Source organism: Aythya marila, assembly GCF_965140915.1.
Source record: "Aythya marila genome assembly, chromosome: 1".
Classification (NCBI taxonomy): Eukaryota; Metazoa; Chordata; class Aves; order Anseriformes; family Anatidae; genus Aythya; species Aythya marila.
This window is the reverse complement of record NC_139042.1, coordinates 14,673,481-14,690,275: the sequence shown is the minus strand read 5'-3', so window position 1 is coordinate 14,690,275 and position 16,795 is coordinate 14,673,481.

The window sequence follows — 16,795 nt, the reverse complement described above, 5'->3', positions numbered from 1 at the left end:
GCTAGCCCAAAAAGCCTCCCGACTGGGAAAAGCCAAAAAAAGCGAGTTGTATCACAGCACGACGATGTGCCCCGGGAATCGCTGACTGCCCAGAGGCTGTTACCTGATAACACGCCTCTAGCATTACCGTGTGTTATATCCCTACACAGCCTCAACGCCCACAACCTCCCGGCCACCAAAGCTCGTGTGACCCCCCGGCTACCCCGCAGCGACACCGATAAGTTAATTAAGCCCAAATAAGCAATATTTAACAAGCCCAACACCACGCAAGGGGGAGGCGAGCTGGCTCAGGTTGCTGCAGGGACACGCAGCAGGGGGGAGCAGCCACACGTCCCCGGAGCTCCCTCAGGACCTCTCCTTTCCCCCCCGTCCCTATTCCCCTCCCTGTCCCCGTCCCCCCCGCTCCGTGAGGCGGCTCCCCGGCTCCCCAGCTCCCCGGCAGCCCCGCAGCAGGCCGCGTCCCGCACCCCCGAGCCCGCAGCCCCTCACTCACAGCCTCCGCTCCGGCACCCCGCAGCAGGCGGCCGGGCTGCGCGCCCCAGCCTATATGGGGCGCCCGGCCACGGGGCTCAGGGGGAGCGGAGCCCCCTCGGGCACCGCCCCGGCCCGGGGAAGTCCGTCCTCGGCAGCGGTGACGTTGGTAAAGCCCCGGGAGCGGCCGAGCGCATGCGTTGCCCGAAGGGAGGGGGCGGCCGCCACCTCCTCCTCCTCCTTCTCCTCCTCCTCCTCCTCCTCCTCCTCCTACTTCGTCCCGCCCGCCTGAGATGGCGACAGGGGGCTCCCTGCGTGTGGCGGTGTCGGGGGTGAGGCGCGGTGCTGCGGGTCCTCAGCGCCCCTCGGGGCCCCTCTCAGCCCCCCTGGAGCGGGGCTCGGTCCCCGCAGGGGTGAGCGGGGACGCTCGGTACTTTCCTAGCGGGCGGGGAAAGCCCCGGGGGCGGTGTGTTTCCCGCTCCGCCCCGGGGCTTTCCAGGCTCCCTCCTGCGCCATGCGGGACCCGGCGACAGGCGGGCGGGGGGCGAGGGGACGGGACCCCGAGGGACTGACTGAGCCCGAGATTGGGGAATGGTCCCAGGGGTTAAACCTCGGGGGCAAAAAGTCTCAGGGGAAGGCAGTGAAAGTCGCGGGGGGGGGGGGGGGGGGGGGGTGGAGGCAAAACAGACGGCACGTTTCCATCGGAGGGGTTGAAGGCGGTATCTGCACGTAAAAAGTCTGAAAAAGTTCCACAGGAGGTACCAAAAGACTGACCGGCGCTCCAAATCTCCCGGCGGAATTACGAGATGACGCTTCCTATAAAAGAACGGCGGACAGGAGGTGAAAAAGCCCCGCTTGGTGCATTTGTGATGACTGCGATAGCGGGGTGTTTGCACAACTGAGAACTGAAGGGTAAAAATAAAGGAAGCATGACCGAAGAGCACGTTATGACACCGATGGGTATTTTTTTGTAACTGTGTTCCCGTAAGGTGAATTTGCAAAAGACTCATTCATATCTTTTCTAAAATGGTTTCAAATTTCCTGTCATAGGCGATGACACTAATCAATAATAATACCGAGTCAAATTTCAGACATTTAAGTGCAGAAAGGCAGTAGTGGAACACCATTTAACTTCCCTTAAGTCTTGACATAGAAATGTTTCAGCACTTGCTAAAAAAGAAAAACAGCCAGTTTAAATTATCAGATTGCTGATGTCATTTTAAGGAAGCTTCTGACATTGAGAAGACAACAGTAGGGCTTCAAAAATGCACTCAGCTCTCCAGACACTGTACCTGAAGATGGATAGGTTTCATGTTGGGATGGATGGGTTTCAAGTTTGTTGCACACAGGCAACTCAGTATCACATAAGCACCTGAGCTCTGTGTATGTGTGTTTGCATGGCTTTAATTGCAGCTGCTAAAACATTTGCTTTGGACCAAGCTGGTGATGTTCTCAGCTTGGGACTTCAAGCAGGAGTTCCCAAATAAAGTTACATTGAGTCTATTGCTGTAGATTCCAGGTAACCTCTTGGCTTTCAACCACACATTGTCCCAAAGCTCATTAATTTGCTGTTCCACCTTAACTCTCTCAGTCCTGCAGTGCTTCCCTGCTTTGTGCCACTCCATGAAACCAGGAGATAACTAAGGGTTTCTTAGCACTGAAGGTCCCAAGGAGTGATGTGTTACCAGCAGCATCCCAAGCCCAGCATCAGCACGGGACCAAGGTAACTCTCCAGACGCAGGGACAGAGAGCGCAGGAGGAGTGCTTTGGTCCTATGCAAGCTAAAAGCAGCACATGCACAGCACGAGCATTCCTTTCACCAATTGCATCAGAGTTTAAAGATCACGGGCTTGACCTAAGAAACAGTAGGATAAACAAGATGCTCTACTTTGCAGATTCTTTGCTCTGGAGAGGGGGAAGGAAGGCTGTGTTAGGATAAAGCTCTCATCAACCAAAGGGAACTGCTCTCTTAGCAAGTCCCAGGTAATTGTAGAGGTGACAGTGATAATAAAAGCCTGTCTGCCGTATTACCAGTGTATGTGAAAATAAACCTAATGACAGTGTTGACTGAAATAGCAAAGATGATATAGCCAGTTTCTGGAGGTGGAACATGGTGAGCCTGCAGCATGAGTGCACGATGAATGCCAGCAATAAGTAGGACAGACAGGCCAGGAAGCAGCTGATGGGACTGCACATCGAGACGTCTTCTCCATGAGGCCTGATGGATGTCTGTCTGTGCTGGGATCTGTCTCTTGATTCCTTCTCCAGTTTACCATCTTCCACAGCATTAAAACATCTTGCTTTAATGGTGCCTCTGTAACACATGCCTAAACATCCCTGAAGGGGAGAGGGTTAAAATGCTGTTATTTGCCTTTCTGTAGCTACTGCTTTGCTCTCCCTTAAATTACAGGGGAAATACTGTTACCTAGTTTCTCACCACCATAAGTGACTGTCAGAGTATCTCCCTAGGATTTTAACTTTACTGATACCCACTCTGGGTATGCTCAGGTATTGACAGTTGTTTTCTCTCAGATGTTTTCTGGAGATACAAACAGCTCAAGGCAGCAAATTTATCATTTCTGTGCTACCAAGGATAAGATACAACATAATCTACAATTTTAGTAATAGTGCTCTGTTCTTTAATTCTAGCCAAGAATGTACCCCTATTTGATTTTTGGTTTGAGAGAAAAACATTCAGTTAGGTGAAGAAAAAGTACTCCCTATAGCTTCATTTGTATTGGTCCACTCATATCTATAGCACATCTATAGCTTGCTTGGCTGTTGATTTATAGAAACTAATGAAAGTATCTAAATTCCAAGCTGCTTTTAGGAGTGAGTTAGAAAGCATTTCTCAAAGGCCTTGCAGTGCTTCATCAGGGAGCCACGCAGCCCCAGCAGTGGAGACTCCTGTACCTACTCTTCCCCTCGTCTAAACCCACCTATAAAACTCTACTTGTATTAAAAAGGAAGAGTTATCGCCAGCTAGTGTCCGCACTTTTCAGCTTCCAAAAGGTATCAAAAGCTGCTATGGAGCGTGTTCTCCTCAAGAAACTGGCTGCTCTTGGCTTGGACTGGCGCATGCTTCGTTGGGTTAGAAACTGGCTGGATAGCTGGGCCCAAAGAATCGTGGTGAATGGAGCCAAGTCCAGTTGGAGGCCAGTCACTAGTGGTGTTCCCCAGGGCTCGGTGCTGGGGCCGGTTCTCTTTAATATCTTCATCGATGATCTGGACGAGGGCATCGAGTGCACCCTCAGAAAGTTTGAAGATGACACCAAGTTAGGTGCGTGTGTCGATCTGCTTGAGGGTAGGAAAGCTCTGCAGGAGGATCTGGATAGGCTGCACCGATGGGCTGAGGTCAACTGCATGAAGTTCAACAAGGCCAAGTGCCGGGTCCTGCACCTGGGGCGCAATAACCCCAAGCAGAGCTACAGGCTGGGAGAGGAATGGTTGGAGAGCTGCCAGGCAGAGAAGGACCTGGGAGTGATGGTGGATAGTCAGCTGAATATGAGCCAGCAGTGTGCTCAGGTGGCCAAGAAGGCCAAAGGCATCCTGGCTTGTATCAGAAACAGTGTGACCAGCAGGGCTAGGGAAGTGATCGTCCCCCTGTACTCAGCTCTGGTGAGGCCTCACCTCGAGTACTGTGTTCAGTTTTGGGCCCCTCACTACAAGAAGGACATCGAGGTGCTTGAGCGGGTGCAGAGAAGGGCGACGAAGCTGGTGAGGGGCCTGGAGAACAAGTCCTACGAGGAGCGGCTGAGGGAGCTGGGCTTGTTCAGCCTGGAGAAGAGGAGGCTCAGGGGCGACCTTATCGCTCTTTATAGGTACCTCAAGGGAGGCTGTAGCGAGGTGGGGGTTGGTCTGTTCTCCCACGTGCCTGGTGACAGGACGAGGGGGAATGGGCTTAAGTTGAGCCAGGGGAGTTTTAGGTTAGATGTTAGGAAGAACTTCTTCACTGAAAGGGTTGTGAGGCACTGGAACAGGCTGCCCAGGGAAGTGGTGGAGTCACCATCCCTGGAAGTCTTCAAAAGACGTTTAGATGTAGAGCTTAGGGATATGGTTTAGTGGGGACTGCTAGCGTTAGGTCAGAGGTTGGACTCGATGATCTTGAGGTCTCTTCCAACCTAGAAATTCTGTGATTCTGTGTTCTAGCAGCTGTGCTGATGCTACTTATTTTGAATCAGTAGCTGCCATTCATAGTACATTGGTAGCATCGCCCCCTTTCCAGCAGTAAAGAGGCAGGTTTTGTCTGTTAAACTGATCTAAATGGCAATTAGCATGCCAGAAAAAAAAAAAATAGCAAATTTTCTTTGGAAGATGTGACTTACCAGCTCTTTCAAAATATTAGAGGAGGATAATGATGAAATACAAAAAGAAAAAAGAAAAAAAAAGAAAAAAAAAAAAAAAAAACAAAGACAGATGTTAAGGGCAACTTAGGAGGAGCCAGACTGGGACAGAATATTTACTGTAGATAAAGTAGTAGGACCTATTTGTTTTAGAAATTAAGCCAAACCCTAAGAGCAGAGCAGTTCTGACATCTTGTAGATATGACATCAGACAAACTGTGTTTTGAGAATCTGAATGAATGCAAACTGCTTCCCACTTCATTCCAACTAAACACAGCAACAGGGCACCTCTGTCTAGACCAGCAATAACTATTACTTTAATTTTGTGACGAGACTTAATTAACTGCATTTGGGCACATAGCAAAATAAAATAAAAGCGAATATCTCACAAAGGACAAATATCATATCTAGACAGTAAGGGTATCATGACTCATTGTAACAACCTCTAATGTTCAAGAAAAAGAAAAAAACCTTCATCTTGGAGCTCACATACTGAAGGTCAGTACATTCACCATCCAGAAAGTTTCCATTAGCTGTGCAGCCACACGGTTCTGTTTTACACATCCTCCTACACAACGGAGCACAAGAACAAATGTTAAAGTTTGCCTAAATCTGTTGTGGGTTTTATTTCATCACTTTCAGTGCAACGAAGAACTTCTCCCACAAGACATAATTAGTCTCAAGAATATATCAGAACCACACTGAATAAGCTGAAGCTTTTACATCAATAAAAACTTTCATTGTTATTTGCTTGGAGAGTCACAGGAAAATTTGGTAAATTTTGCATTCAGTTCCCTTTTTAGATTTGAGAAGCTGATCACTTTTCCATTTTTTTTCTTTGCTTCTAAGAAGACATTTGTGTTCTGCTGGTGGTTTAATAAACCTTACATTCAGCATGAGAAAAGAGCCTGAAAAATGCCAAAACAGAGATGACTGGGTTAAATAAACCAAGTTTGTGTGGAAAAAAGGACCATATATACATCAAGGAAATCGAAAGGCTGCATTGACTTGTTTAAATTCAGGACTCCTCATTCATGCTTCCGTCAGAGGTACTGTCTTTCTAAACAGCAGATTGTCTATGTTGACTCAAAGTTACTTCCTGCTGTTGTAATACGAAAATTTCTCTAGGGCTTTTAGTTCCCTTTCCTTGAACTAACTATTGCTATTCACATTCTCGAGCAGTGTCATGGTTTTGGCTGTGTGTGCAGCTTTTGCTTTACCTAAGGAACTGTCTGCATCTCAACCCATGCCTTCTCACACTTTTCCTTTCGGATTCTCTCCCCAACCCACCTGAGGAAAGCGAGCGGCTGTGTGGGGCTGAGCTGCCTGCTGGGGCTAAACCACAGCAAAGAGTCAGAAGGAATCTTGTATGCTAATGCTCCTTCTGTTGAAAGAGAGCCTGATGTGGCACACTTTGATTTTGTGAGGCTTACTGTGTGTGGAGGTTTACCACTACTCTGAGGCTCAGGAGGATACAAGGGTTTTGTGAATCATACTACGTATGATGGCATCACACTTTACTGTGGGCCTGGGTCACAGCTGCGACAAAGTGTTCCATTTAAAACAATGACATCAGAAAGCGTATTATCCATTCAGAGGTTTCAAATGTCACTTCAGAGTATGGGAAATCAGTGACTTCCAAAAACCTACATGCAAAGAACTTCAGCCTTATGTTCCCACATACAAAATAAAGCCCAAAAGTCCAGAAGCAAAACCAGAGATGTGAGCTATGCGCCTGAGCTCCCGGTGCAGCAGTGGGGAACTGATCTGTGGTCTAAAACAACAAATAAGCAAACAAACAAAATTGCTCTTCACAAACTGAACGAGCCATAAGTCATCTCTACCATCTACTAGAACAATGATGGCTTAAATTCTTGGAGCAGACATGGGATCTGACAATAGGAGTGGGGCTGCTTATGTTAATCCTGCTGACAAATGGTAGTAAAACTGCAGCCTGAGAGAAGCTGGGCTTTTCCTTTTAGCATTCTGTGGTGTTCCTTAATAATAAGTTGAGAAATAAGAAGAATCACAGTGTTACTGTAAACCCTTTGTATTTTTAGCACTTTATTAACTACAGTGGGAAGACACTGACTTACAGAAACATGGGAGCAAAGAAATAAGGAGATGAGGCCTACTTAAAAAAAAAAATCTCTTAAACTTTAAATCTGTAATATTTTCATGATATTTTTATGTCATATTTTCAAGGATATTACAAGGAAAAGCATAATGAGGAGAGGAAAAAGAGTGATGAACCTTTGACAAGAGGTTAAGGTATTTTTTCAGTTGTAACTACAAATTGAATATTAACTTGCACACTGATACCCATTGGGTATGTATGGGAGGAGGGGTTAAAGCCAGTAGTTGCTAAGTGAGTGAGTATAAATTACTGTTTAGTGAAAAGGTTAGAAAACTGGCTTGGAGGGGCTGGAGTTTGCTATCAAATTTCCACGGATCTGGTACTAAATCAAACTACTGAAAAATTATTGGAGTGGGGTGGGCAGACAGATAAATCTCATCTAAAAAAAAAAAAAAAAAAAAAAAAGATTGCATAAACCAGATGTTAAAATCAGGCTGAACAGCACACAATAGTTGTCATGCTGAATAGTCACTTTTTTTTTTTTTTTTTTTTTTTTTTCCCCCTAGTGGAGCAGGAAGGAGAATTGCTCCTCTGCTGGTGTGCTCATTCAGAAGGACCACCGCAGAATCAGAAAACAAAGAGCACACTGACAGGGCTGAATTTAGAAACCAGCAGTGGCTGCACTGACCTGAAGTCCGTCTATCCCAGTACCAGCTGGTACCAGATATCCCATATAGCAGATAATCCGTTTATGCAATAAATCCTATCTTGACCTCGAATACCATAATCTGGGGCTGCTATCCAAAATTTGGTGTTGTTACTCGTGATATAGTCCAAAAGGTCACTCAAGTTATTATATGAACAAAGCTTTGGATGAAAAAAAAAAGGTCTGTATTGTAGTAGAAACATTCTTGGGCCAGAAATTCAGAGTGGCACCATGAGCAGCTGTTTCAGGGAGCTGGAAGCTGCTGGGTTCATTACCCCACAGTGCTGCAGAGACAGGATACAGCAGCCTTGGAGGAGCAAAGGGTTTTTGTTATTGTGTTGAGTAATTTTCAGCAGAGAGAGACCATTTTCATCTGGAATGCCACATTCCTAACACACAGAAGCAATAAAAAATATTTGCACCAAAAAGGAAAGCTGGTAAAATACGCTTGTACAGCATCTGCAATAAGAAGCCCCATCCTCTGCAGCTTTACGTTGCCATTATTTTACAAAATAAAAGTGTCATAAATGGTCACGAGATTGACTTTATCCTGCTCTGACAGTGAGGCACATATTTAAAATGACAAGATTCAAGGTCCTGTGCCCTAATCAGACTTTGCTAATCATGGAGATTAAATTACCTTCTAAGGGCTAAGAGAGGAGGTCTGTGCGTCTCAGCATCAAACGTGCCAAAGCCCTACGCACACAGCATTGTTTCCAGCACCACCTGCACACTGAGAAATCCAAATGCAAGGGCCTGAGTAAAGTACCAGCATCTTGGGGTTTGATAGTGGCCCTCTGGCCAGTTACCTTTTATCCCAGCTCGAAGCTCCTCCTAATACAGCTCTGAATGAGTATCTGACTGTAAACCTGGTTTGTGCCTGACCTTTGTCAAAGACATGCTGTATGTCTCCAGAACGCTGTCTCCTTCACTTGGACACTCAGTTCTGAACATAAAATAAGCTACTGTGAGAACGTGTCCAAAATTAAGCAGGTTATCTTCCTCTGAGAGAATGTGTAACAGTTTGGCATCTACCAAAGACTGAAGGAGTTTCTCTTTTTAACGTTTTTCTTACTTGGAAACAATGGCAGTATTCATGCCTAGTTAGTTCATAAAGTTACTGCTTCTGAATGTGCATTTCCCAAAATGCAGGAGTCACTAATAAAAGAGGCAGAATATTTCAGACCTTAGCAAGTTCAGTATTATGGCAGTGATTTCCCTTCTGCTGGCTCCTCTGGAGTAAATGAAAAATGAATTTATTCTGAAGTCAGACGTTGCATGTACATAGTAAGCTGCTCAGTTCTGATCCAGACATGTAGGCCTGTGGGCCGAGTCTTTGTAGATTGAAATCCGTTTATAATGTCAGTGCTATTTTTTTTATTTCTGCCCTTTCAAATCTCTTTTTCCCCCTCCAATCTATTTGTTTCAATCCAATGCTAATCTTCTGCAGGCAGAAAACCCCCACGTTTATACAATATCCTGTTTTTCAAACGCTGTGTTATCTCTGCAGTTGCTGCGCACAAGGACTCTTTGACTGACGGGCTGCCAGCTACATCGCTTGCAGGTTGTCAGGCCTCCTGCGTTACAGTATGTCTGCCTGGCCCCAGCAAGAAAGACCATCACTTTTTCAGAGACAAAGATAAGCTACAAAACTCATTGTAAACCAATTTCTTCTGCTCAATAAATAGTAGGACAAAAGCCTCTGCAAAGCAGTGTGTTTGTCTTCTGTAATACAACACTATGATGACAGGCACTACAGAAAGCTTTAGAAGGCAGACATTGTACAGCAACTCCGAAAACAAAAAGAGCTGCTGACCAGCAAAACTCTTAGAAAACACCAAAAAAGAGTGCAGAATTTGGATTTCATGCAAGAGAAGGACAAAGGTTACAGTGATGCAATTAGCAAGACAGAATCATCCAGTAAAATTCAGAAGAGGTGTAGGATAGAACATACATATGAACCGGTCAGTCTTTATATTTAAATGGAAATTAAAAGATGCTGTTAAGATGTTTAATGTGTTTTTCATTAAATCCAGAAGAAAATAAAAAAAAAAAAAAAGAAGAAAAAAAAAAAAAACCACTTAAAATGGATTACACGAACCACCCTGAAATGCTTTTTTCTCTCTGTAATTGCAAAGGAGGTGAGAGTGTTAAGTCGCTAGAGAGCCTTCTCTCAGACAAATAGCAAAAAACAAATCTGGTTTTAATCTTATGTTTCTCTAACAACATAGGGAAAATGATAAAGTAATAAGTCAATGGTTGCTCCAGATCTACATGCTTTTCAGTGGGTGGTTTACATAGGATAAACAGGCAGGAACCCAACAACTGTTGCCTTGAACCAGATCCGTGGTGTGCCTGGGCTGTTCTGCAGTTTCTAGGTACCTTCTAGCAGAAGGTACACAAAGTCCTACAGCAGGAAGTTACAGATAAACACAACAGATAAATATGCTTGGAGTTTTTTTCTGTTCATTTTCACTTTTGTTTCTTCAAGGGCACGATTTGACAGAGCTGCAGGGAAATGAAACTAAACTTTTCACTGCTACAACAGGGGACCAGAACCAAACTGCTCGATTTTTTAAATAATGCACTGCTTTGAGTTTTTTCTTTAGAAGATAATCTGGAAAGGATCATTATTTTACTGGGAGAATTATATGGAATGAACTAAACCAGTAACATGTTCCTAGTGGAACAGTAAAAACTATTTGTAGATGTCCATTTGGCAGGCCTGGGCTTATAAAACGCCAGCCCAGGAAACGTCACATGCCCTGGTCTGTGGCTACTTAGCATCAGAGTAGAGACTCAGGGCATCGTTGTCCCTGCTGCTGCTTCTTGTTGGCTCTGTCAGCTCTGACCTGCAGTAATCAAAGAGTTAGCTCTCTCTTCTCCAGATATCCCTCATCTTAAGTCATGACCAAAGGAGAGACTGAAGGAAAATAGAGAAAACGGCTCATCCACCATCTCACTTGGAGTGTGAAAATCCAGGAACCCACCTATCGTGGCAGCTGTACCTCATCTATTAGCAACAATTCTGCAATCTCGTCCTCATTCTGTAAGTCTGACAGGCAAAATGCAATTGGTGCCTGCTGTTTGGGCTGTCTGGGACAGGCAGAGAGGGCATGGTGATGAGCTGCCCCTCCGGAGGGTGGTCCTGCAGCAGAGCACAGCACAATACCATGTTTCACACATCAGGATTTTGGAAAGCTGAGCAGTCTATGGGCTGGTCCAGACACACAGAAACTTTTGACACACTTACGAGGTGTGGCATGGTGCCAGATTTCACAAGACAAGTAGTCAAGTTAATCAAAATGATCTGGCTCTTCCCACCAAGGACCACGTTTTCCAGAGCATGATCTATCACGCAGCATAACAGGGTGATTTTATTGCCAAGCAGGCTTCAGTGAAATCCTAAGTGAGGTTTCAGACTGCTTTCTGGGGAACTGAGCTCTCCCTGGGCTGGGGGCAGGAGATTTGGCAGGATTCCCCTCAAAGTTTGTGGGAATCATCTTCTGAGGCTAAAGGGTGGGAGAGACCACGGCCTGAAGACGGATCTCCCCTGCCTGTGGGGCTGAGGACTCAGAGCACAGAGGCACACCACTGCTGCAGACCCAGAGTGTTTCTGCTGTGAACATCCACATTTCCAGAAGTGTAGTCAGCGGGGAAAGTCCATCCCTGGGGTTCCTATCACAGCCACTGCAGACCACACGCCTCAATGGAAAGCTGCTAGGAAGAGCGAGCAGTGACAAAACCTGACGCTGGCTCCTTTGCCTTCCCCTAGGTGTTCCCCTACCCTGAGGCCCTCATCTCAGGACTTCCTTCAGCCAGAGGCCATGGGTCCACGCTGCCCAATTCTACGTCCCACCAGAGAGCCACAACCAGCTGCAACTATAGGGAGAAAGCAAGAAGGAGAAAGAGTAGAAGTTACGGGGCTTTGTTGGCTTGCAGCACAAGAGGAGCCAGGGCTCAGGTAAATTCATGTTTGCGAACTGGAAGAAGCCCAGCCCTGGCAGAGCCCAGGCACCACGTGCCGGGCCACGTCCCCACCTCGTGGCCATGCTCCTGGAGCATGGGCTGCTCTTGGGCCCTCACGCAGCCAGAAGCTAAGCGGTTAACAGGTCTGTGAACATCAGCAGTCATAAACTATCAGTTAGGCCTTTAACCCTTGGTACTGCTTCTGGACACAGGAAGTTAATGAACAAAAAACTGGCGTGAAGAGGAAGAACAAAGTACAGCTTTGTCTGCAAGGAATTAGCTGTCCATGTGCTGAGGCTTGCTGGGGGTCTGGAGAACTTTTTTCCTAAAACCAGAGTCCAGAGATACTACTGCAATCGTCCACACAGCATATACCGCAAGAGTTACTACAACTGTAATCATATCACGGGCTATATGTTGTTTACTCACCAATTTTAGCTTCACAGACTCCTCCCCTTCAGACATGTGGATCCACCTGCCCTGTTTTGCATGATAACTCTGAGAATTAGGGTTAGGAAGCTTTCCTGGCTGTTCAAATCCCAATCCTTCTCACTGAGCTGCTCCACATAGGATGGGCTTAGCACTGGACATCAAGGCGTGTGAGTCAAGTGTTGCAGATTTTTTTTTTATTTTTTTTTTATTTTTCATCCATCTTTTTTTTTTTTTTTTTCTTACCAGTTGATTAGCAGGTTTATTATTATTATTATTTTTTTTTTTTTTTTCCCACAAACTTTGCCTAGGAGCACTAATTCCTTTTGGTCATCTCTTTTTGAAAACAAAAGTAATTTTGGTAGCAACACTATCTCAGTCACATTTCTTGGGAAAGAACGCAGGGTCACGAATTAATTGAATTATAATCAACAGCAGAGAAAAAGATTGTAGGTTTGTTAATCTCTTGCTGTGTTGAGTGCTTTGTGTTGCTTTTCTCTATGCCACAGCAAACAGAGAGCCAAGGTGTGGGGCAGTGACCCAGGAGCTCATCAGGTTTCCTGGTTATTGAGTTTGCAGAGGTAGAACTTTACAGCCAGAACCTGAACGTCCCCCAAAGGCACCAGACACTCCGTCTGATGCACGGCAGCAAGAAAATGCCAAAAAAAGGGCTGGTGTTGTTTTAGCACCACCGAGTGGACAGATAAGGGAAAAAAAAAAAAAATCATTTTTGAGACTGGATAGCTAGGTGTCCCTGGGCAGGCGATGGCATGGTGCTGGCTGCTGGAGCCCAGAGCAGCAACAGCCACCCCGAGTCCAACACTGCAGCCATACATCCCACACCCCTAAAGCCCTTTCTCATATATTGACAAGACACACAAGATTCCCTTATCTTTGGGGGATGTTTCCTTGGAGCTCAGCCTGTGACCCTGTGTGCCCACCAGCTTCCACACCAGTCAACGTTCATACACTGCTCATGCTTCAAACCCTTCCCCATATGGCATCTCAGCAGTAGCAACCCAGTGGCTAATTGCAAAAATACCCTGATTATTTATTTATCACCTGCAATAGGTCGCAAGAACCTTAACACCCTACAGTTCTTATTAGTGAATTAATTGGTACATCCTCAACCATTTTCTTATGGTCATCCACAGATATCTCGGCAAACTTTTGTACATCTTGTCACCAAATTAGTCTCTTTTGTTACACTGCACATAGTTCCGGAGTCTGGAAAGTCACTTCTGAAAATGTTACACCTGAAAATATGAACACAATATCTTTAATAAACAAAGATGACTGTAATATAAAAACAAACATAAAATCTGCAATTCACAATGCAGAATTTCAGTTGCCTCAGAAGCAGCCCAAACACTGCCTACTGTTTTCTGTCAGCTGTGTACCTCCACTGAAATCAAAGCCCTGTTACATGGATAAATGAGTTTTTCCTTTAGTCACAGGCAAAAAAAAATACTTAATGTGATGTTTCAAAGTGTTCCTTATATCCCAACTGTTCTGTGGGTTTGGGGCAGTAACTTGTGGGTGGCTGGCTGGACTTGAACAGTTTTTAATGCTGTTCAGAAAAGATATATGAAGACATGTAGCAGCTGTAGCTACGTAAGAGCTGCTTTCCCCTGGTACCAGATAAGATAGTTTATTAAATTAGATAAAACTGCCTTCAACCCCCCCAATATTCTCAATACTTTACTGTCATACTCCTGCCTAGAACTTTGGCCAGCTCTGTCTCTTGTGACTTATCAGTTGTGTATCTGTTACTTGGATTACCCTGCAGCCTGGAGAGCCCTTTGTGCTACTCCAGAAGTGCACGCGCCGTCTCTGCACTGGAGAGTTTATAGTCTGCTGAGATAAGAGAGGGAAGGGAAGGGAAGGGAAGGGAAGGGAAGGGAAGGGAAGGGAAGGGAAGGGAAGGGAAGGGAAGGGAAGGGAAGGGAAGGGAAGGGAAGGGAAGGGAAGGGAAGGGAAGGGAAGGGAAGGGAAGGGAAGGGAAGGGAAGGGAAGGGAAGGGAAGGGAAGGGAAGGGAAGGCGTTTGGCAGCAGGACAGCCATGATGGGCTGCAGCATGCACAGGAGGGCCCAGGTCAGGATCTCCATGTCCTCTCCTACAGAGCCAGAAAGACCTGGCCCCTGTCCAAGAGAGGGCCTGTGTGGCTGTGTAGGAGATGGAGGGAAGGAGAGGCAGCTCTCCTGAGAAGTGGTCTATCAAAATTTGAAGCTTGGAGCAATGGTAAGCGTCCTTCAGGATACTTGACTGCAAGTCTGCAGGCAGCAGAGCTGTCCTGGAACAAGCGCAGGCACAAATGACACATTTTCTGCAAATTCCACTTTTCATATCATGTTTGTTACTTGCTTATTACATGCAGCCTGCTTAAAATAGAAGCATTTAAGAAACTGCTGCCATCTTAGGTCCTCTCAGCTTTGAGCGAAGGAGAAAAAAATCCCCTTCAGAAGTTAAAGGGCACCAACCTCCAGTTCTTGCCAACCTTTGCTGCGTACTAGCCCTCCTTCACACCTCTCAACTCTGTGTACTTGCCACCCACACACCTCTGGGGGTTGAGTAAACACTCAGGGCCATGTCTGACAGTAGGTTTCTCAGCTGTTGGTAATAAATTTGAGTGCCTAAGTCCAAATAATGCAGCCAAAGACAACTAGTGTTGGATCTAAAGAAAGCAAGAAAGAGCCTAACCACCATTTTTCTTGTTACCAGCCTAATGTTTCCAGCCTTTACCTTGGAGGCCTGAATTCCACTCCCTGCCCTTAAGACCATTTCTGTTTTACCTGGTAGCTGTTTCTGTGTTTGATAGGGAGCTGGTCTGGGAGAATCCACCTCCTGTCTGCCTGCCACTCTCCTGCACTAGATGAGGCAGTTGTGTCCATCTCTCTCTAGTCCTTGGCTGCTCAACAGCACAGCTACCTATAGGAAGACAGGGAAATCAATCACAGCATTAGTCCAAGTTATCTATAATCAGTAGTCTGGCCCTGTTGGTTGTGCTGGTCTAAATCCTTCAGAGCAAGGAGGGGATTCACACCAGGTACAGCAGGCTACTAGGTCAGGTGGGCCAGCATGGCAGTGCTGATGCTGGGTCACCTCCTTCTGCTGATGGCACCAGTTTGCAGTCACAAGAGCACAACACCATACTTATACATGGGCACTGCCACAGCTCTTGTGACTGGAGAGCTGAACACATGGGGACACAGAAATTACTCAAAATCTATAAGAATATGGAATGAGTTTCTTCAATCACATGCAATATGCCCTAGTATGACAACCTCTACCGTCTTCTCTTTTCTGAAAGGAGACTGAACCTTTCTTCCTCTGGCCCTAAGTAAAGCAAGGCAGTGAGAGCCCTGAAACACAAACGGTTATGTTTAAACTATGAACTTCTTGCCAGTTCATTCCAAGAGGTTTCTCACCAAACAGCCTTGTATCAGATAGCTCTCACTCTTTAAGCTGGCGTCTTGTATCCCTCTGAGATAGTTGAGTCCTCCTAACATTGCACACAGGGAAGGTGGGTACCTAACACGGGGTCCAGCTTCCATTCTGCATGGGAAGCTCCCTAAAGTTTGGCTTTGCAATGTTCAATTTGTAAGCACATAAATAATCTTTTACATCTGGTTCTCAACATCTGGGAAATCTATTACCGAGCCTGTTTAGAAAGCATATTTGATCTAAGCTCTGGCTGGAGCACAGTGTCTGCATTTCATCTCTCCTCGTCCTGCGCTGCCCAGCTGTTTGTGTACCAGCTTTCTGTGTAAACAAACCTGCTCCTGCCTGATTCATTCAGCAGTTTCACAACCCGGCATCTGTGACCTTGCGATTCCCAGGCCTCCCTTGGAACAAGGCTGATTAAAGGCGAGCCTGTACTACCCCACAGCTGTCTCAGTACTTCACAGCAATGGGAAAAGGAATACAGAAAGCGAGGACCACAAATTGATTTGAATACAATGAAGATATTGTTCCAGCTCGCCCAGCTGTGGCAGTGACATTAAGGAGACCAAGGAGTTTGGTCTCTAGGTTTTCATGCAAGGAGTAGGAAGGCTTTAAAAAGCACAGATGTAATACGTAGCTCGGGTCTCCCTTATGCCTGTTGTCACATGGGCAGATCAGGCCCTCGGTCTGGTTTACATACTGTAGGACTTCTTGGAGATGTAGGAAGGTGTTTAATCTCCCTGCTGAACTTCAGTGGAAGGTACAACCTAGAGAGCTAAACTCAGCAGCCTCAGCAGCCTCACTATCTCCCTGTCCTTTCCCTTCTTCCGGAGACCTGCCTGTCACCTGGTCCCCTCTTTGGGCCCTGATCCTCCCCAGGAGGCACCAACAAGCAATTAACCATTGCCTGAGCCTACATAGCTGCTTCTCATAATCACCAGCCAATATCAAGGTAAGTGAAAGCAGACAAACACACAAAAGTGGAAACATACAAAACAGCACAGGCTGCCCAGAGAAGCTGTGGATGCCCCATCCCTGGAGGTGTTCAAGGCCAGGCTGGATGGGGCTTTGGGCAACCTGCTCTGGTGGGAGGTGTCCCTGCCCATGGCAGGGGGGCTGGAAGTAGGTGATCTTTAAGGTCCCTTCCAACCCAAACCTTTCTGTGATTCTAAGTAAAACTGATTTTCCTACTGTTACAATAGTTCAGTTTGGGGCAACTTTACAATGACACCTGCAACCTGTCTCTGGAGCATGATTCAGCAGCTGTGTGAAGGCAAACGCCTCTCAGTGAAATATGTCCCACCTTCTTGAAGTTTGTGGGAAATGAGTGATTTTTCACTAATAGAAAACCCAGG